The sequence below is a fragment of the Monopterus albus genome, unplaced genomic scaffold, assembly GCF_001952655.1.
Source record: "Monopterus albus unplaced genomic scaffold, M_albus_1.0 scaffold328.1, whole genome shotgun sequence".
NCBI lineage: Eukaryota > Metazoa > Chordata > Actinopteri > Synbranchiformes > Synbranchidae > Monopterus > Monopterus albus.
In genome coordinates, this window is record NW_018128208.1 from 731,220 (window position 1) to 736,954 (window position 5,735).

Genomic DNA, 5,735 nt, shown 5'->3' on the forward strand with positions numbered 1-5,735 from the left:
CTGGGTCAGTTTGGAGTGGAGGATGTCCAGGATGATGGTGTTGAACGCCGAGCTGAAGTCCACAAAGAGGGCCTGTGCATAGGTCCCTGGGGAGTCGCGGTGTTGCAGGATGTAATGCAGTGTCATGTTCACTGCATCATCCACTGACCCGTTTGCCCGGTAGGCAAACTGCAGGGTCTAGCAGGGAGTCAACAATGTCCTTCAGGTGGGCCAACACCAGTCTTTCAAAGCACTTCATAACTACAGATGTCAGGGCGACAGGTCTGTAGTTGTTCAGTCCACTGATGGAGCTTTTCTTGGGGACTGGGATGATGGTGGAGCATTTGAAGCAGGAGGGGACTTCACACAGCTCCAGTGACCTGTTGAAGATAAGTGTGAAGATGGGGGCCAGCTGATCAACACACACTTTCAAGCAGGAGGGGGTCACACTAACTGGGCCTGGTGCCTTTCGATCTCTTGTCTTTTAAAGAAACCATGCACATCCTTTTGACAGATCGTTAGAGGTGGGGGGCTGGAGGGAAGGGTGGTGATTGTCGGGGGAGCAGCTGCTGGGTCAGAGGTGGGAAGGGTGAGGAGGGAGTGTTGGTTGTCAAACCTGCAGTAGAACACATTCAGGTCATCTGCCCAAAAGCCTAAAACTATTCACTTCACAATAATATAAACCAGAGAAGTGAGGCTTGAACCTGAGGGTAACATTTTAGGTTGATAAGTGACAGCTACAAAATTTTCTGGTTAATTTTCTGTTGATCTACTAATATTTAGACATTTTTAAGGACAGCTTGTTTGAATTAAATTTTCATGTCTTTGCTGTAAGTTTGAACAGTTGCTGGACATGTGTGTGTGATATTGGCCAAGCTGACCCACCTACATCCCAAACACCGTCCGACTTGGGGCTTTATGGGCTCAGGTTTGCTCTGTTATTGTGCCCTTAATGAATGAAGGGTTTTCAGTTGCAGCAGCTGTCAGTAGATCCTCCAGGGCTGCAGATCAGTCCTGTGAGGAATTATGTAAACCCTCCATATGTATCCTCCTTTAGCTTTGCAGGTAAGATTGCCCCCACCCCAGACATCCCTCCCATTCAGCAACATCCTCTCCATTCATTTTAAAGGGGCTGTGAAAATCTCATTCAGTGCATTCACTGAATTAACACACCATTCAGGATTTTTCTCCTTTGTGTTGCTAAGTAGCTCAGACCATAAACTGCTCAGGACTGTTGCATTGATACAAACAGTGTGTGGGAGTGTGCGTGTGTGTGTGTGCGGAAGAGAGAGGATTGCTAAGAGAGTTTGCTGCCTGTTTGTGAAGTGCCATTCATGTAATTCTGGATACATCACTCAGTAACATTTCAGCTTCTTGTGATCCCCTTTGGAAACATCTCTGCCCCCATCTCTCTATCTTCCTTTCTTGCCCCCACTCCCAATATCACCCTCCTACTCCTCCCCCATGGGCGTTGCCATGGAAACAGGCCTCCTCGGTCCGGTGGCTGTGTGCTGAATGCTCCCTCTGCACTCTGATTTGCTCTGACAGTGTCTGGCTGAATCATTTGGCCACGTGAGGCTTGATCAGCCAGTCCAGATGCTGGTCTCTGTTGACCCCCATGCCCCCACCCCCAAAGTCTCCTCCCCACCCTCACCTCGTCTGAGGAAGGTAATGGGAAGGGACAGTTGGCTTTGGATCATGCTTATTCACAGAAAATATATCAGATTGTACAGCCATTACTGAAAAAACATGATTATTCAAACAGTGTAATTCCCAGACTCAGGTCTACAGGGAAAAGATAAAAGTTTTATCACCTTGATACTTTATGGCCTTTCAACATTTTATAAGAATTTGTTATAATCACTTCTGTTTGTGGCTTCAGGGAGAGATTAAAATTTTACAACGATGACTTACGATGGATTTTCATGTGCTCCATATCTATGTTTGGTCCTACTTTTTCAATTTTAGATTCACGTTATTGGAGTTTAATAATGGTTTGGTCATAAAAGATGTGATCTAAACTTACCTAATTTTGTGATGTCTGATGACATACTTTATATTTCTTTCTCTATGAATAAATTTGAATGAATGATCAAGTAAATATGCAGTTGTTTATGTATAGCAAATAGAGGAAGAACACATTTGGAGCACAACTGGTTGATTTTTAAGTATTTTTATAATTTTATAATAAGCTGCATTTTAATTTGTAGCTTGTTAAGTGGCACCAAATGAAAAATAAAGTACAAATACAGAAGAAATGGTTTAGCATGGCACTTCAGTAAATGTCGTACTTTCCACAGCTGGCCATTATGTTTCCTAGCTTCTTGGCATCGCCCCTCCAGCACATAACTCACTGATGTGCTTTCCTTCCTGGTGCTGTTTCCTTGTGTTGTTTACAGTGTCACTGATAGCGTGGTTTGCTGTGCTATCTTGGGCTGAGCTCCAGAGTGGCTCAGATGACATCACTGCACACATCATGCATCATCTCCCGTCAGTGGGAGAGATGCAACCTCAGGTGCAGAGCGACACACAAAGCACGCGCACACTGGCGTTTCGCCAGCAGGTCACCGAAGAGCCAGTGCTGATAATTTCTTGCAGTTGCAAATGAAAGTTGGGGTGACTCAGTTGGCAGACTGGCACTTCTGACATTGTGTGATGAGATCTGAAACAGTGCAAAGACACATTTACAGCAAAGACATGACTTCTGTTTGTTCAATGGAGGATTCCAACCCCCCCCCAAGCTTGCACACACCACCACCAAACACTGATATTTGGATAAGACTAAAGTGAATATCAGCCAGGCAGTGCAGGTAACTGCCCCTGGGATTACTGCTGGAATATACAGTAATTTTTTTCATTCTGCTGTGTTCATTTCTTTAAATACATATAAACAATTTGGGATCAAACTGTCTCAAAGTGATTAGTCTACATAGATTTCTTAAATTGTATTTTACTGGCTTTATTGATTTTTGTCCAAAACCTGAATGGCACACTATCCAGGGCTCCATCTTCCAAAGATAGATGCTAAATCTGTATCTCCTGCAGGGTTAATTTCTCTTGTTCCCCGTTTGATATCTTTTCATCTTTAGATTCTTCCATTTTTATGTTTCACTTGACAGTTCACTGGGCTTTCTATGGATCTTCAGGTTGCAGTGTCTTAAGTTCTTCCCATGCAGACTGTGCACACATTTCTACAAATGCAGGGAGCAGCCAGTGTATGGAGTCTATCCCTTGTTGAATACAACAGTGCCTTCAAAGACCAGCAGCATTTTCTGTGCACTTCAGTAGCATGTTTTCCTGGGCAGGAGACAGTGAGGGACAGCTTCTTCTTAAAGCCTGCTGACACATTGATCCTCAAACAGCCCCACGAGACCAATCTCCATCTCAGTCACTTTAGATGCTTTCACAGGAAATCAACTCAAATGCATCTTTCTTTTTTCCCTTTTGTCTTTCAGCCAACCTGCACCTCTGTCTCACCCCTGTGAAGTCTACATGTGGTATACATTTGAACTCGTGATCGATGTCGCCCGCTGAGGAGTTTGTGCTGTTTGTGTGCAGTGTTATGTTATGGGCTCTTGCTTTGCCATTGAACTGTGCTGTTTGTCTCTGCAGAGGAAGAAATGGAAATGTTGACCTAAAGGACTGAAAACAGTCATCTTCTGTGGCGATGGAGATGACTGAAGAAGAAAAAATGTTGATGAGTTGATGGCTGGACAGAAGGGTTGAGACATGGAAAGGAATAGATTAAAACAGAGGTGATGTGTGAGAGAGACCATGACCCGTCTCTGGGGCAGCAGGAGGTTGGAGCAACCCCTGCCCCCTCAAGGCCCTTGCCGATTCATCCTTCCGGCAGGAAGTGTGTGAGGATCAATAAGAAGCGAGGGTCTCTGGGGAGTGATGCAGAATGAACCCTCGCTCAGCTGGGGTCTGTTTCCGATTCATTAGGCAGCTCCTTGCTCTGTTAGGTTTCAGCTGAGGGTTTCTGTCATCATCACCAATAGTAAAAGTACAGATGGTGACTCCTCCTCAAACAGTTTTGACCGTCTAATTGAAAAATTGAAACCATTACAGTCATCTTATTTTAAACTATTGTAAAGTCCATCCTGGATTCTGACTTATCCATCTTTTCTGTCCTACAGTCTCCCTCCACCCAAAGATTGTTTTTTATTAATAGTCACTACTTGGATGATTGACCTTCACTGATGAATGGTCATTGATGCATTATTGAAAGGGCCTCCTGAAAAAAACACCAAAGAGATTCAGAGCAACCACAGACACAAAACCACCACAAATAGATGCAAAACGAAAACAAAGAGGCTCTTTCAATCTAAGTGTCTTGCTTCCATGTAAGAGGAGTGGGTGAGACTTTTACATGTCTGTACTGTTAGGTATTTTTAGTCAGATAGAAATTGGTTAGATACTTTATGTATTAGAAATGTTTAGTGGAGATAGGATGTCTAGTTAGACTGTTAAATGCTTAGTCATGCTTATGAGTTTCTACAGGGTACATCTGGTCAAGGATAACTAGAGAGAAGAGTTGATGACTGTCAGCAGACAGGGTGTTTAATATTATTATTATGACGTGTAGAACTGTAGCCTTAGCCATAATATGTTCTTATGTTTAAGTCACGACATGTTACTAGAAGTCTGTGAGAATGTTTTTAGCTACACACCACTTAATCAACAGACACACACACACATTGATTTGCTTCATGTTTTGACTACTGCTATGACCAGCTGCAAAGCTGGTAACAGAGACGTCTCGGTTGACGTTTCTGTGTAGTATGGGGCTAGCCCAACCGAGGGGATATAATGTATAGGCCTGGTGGGTTCAGGGTCTTTCATCTTACATCTGCCTGCGAGCAGTTTGGAGGTGGAAGTATCCCATAATTCATCTGCTTAATTTGATGCTAGAGGGCTATTTTCCTCCCACAGTCCAAAGACATGCAGCTTAGGTTGACCGGTGACTCTAAATTGCCCGTAGGAGTGAGTGTGAGTGTGTGTGGTTGTTTGTCTACATCTCAGCCCTGTGACAGACTGGCGACCTGCCCAGGGTGTAGCCCTCCTCTCACCCATTGTCAGCTAGAGTTGGCTCCAGCTCCCCACGATCCTGTTCAGGAATAAGCAGTATAGATAATGGATGGAAGGATGGATATATGGATATGACGTTCAACATTAGTTCATGCGTGTAAGCGCTCACAAGTGACTCAGACCTGAGTTAAAGTTGCTGTTTATATTGCAGTGGAGTTGTCTGCCAGTATAAGGAGAAAAGAGACCAACTGACTTTAAAATCAGAAACGCCATGTCATAACAATATACAATTAGAATTCCTGCATCGCAGTTGTATGCCTCTGCCAGCCAGTCAAATTCATGGCTATGGGACAGAAGTGAGGTCACTGACCTTGACTTTTGATCACCATACTCTAATTAGTTCATCACTGTGTTAAAGTGAACACTCCAGCCGTGGCTATAGCCGGCACAGAGGCATAAAAAGACACTGGTAGAGTTCTGGGACAGACTTCCAGACTGATGAAACAGAAATCAGCCACTATCAAAAATGATGGAACAAGGAACATGTGGAGACAAAAGGAACAGATCGTGACCCAGCACACAGCCCCTCATTAAACACAGTGCTGGTTCTGTCAGGGTTGGGCAGTGTGTGGGTGCCAGTGGAACTGGCATTTACTGATGATTTCACTGCTGCATGACTGCAGAGGTAGATGGGGGCATTCTGTGTACTGCAGCCAAGTGTGTAA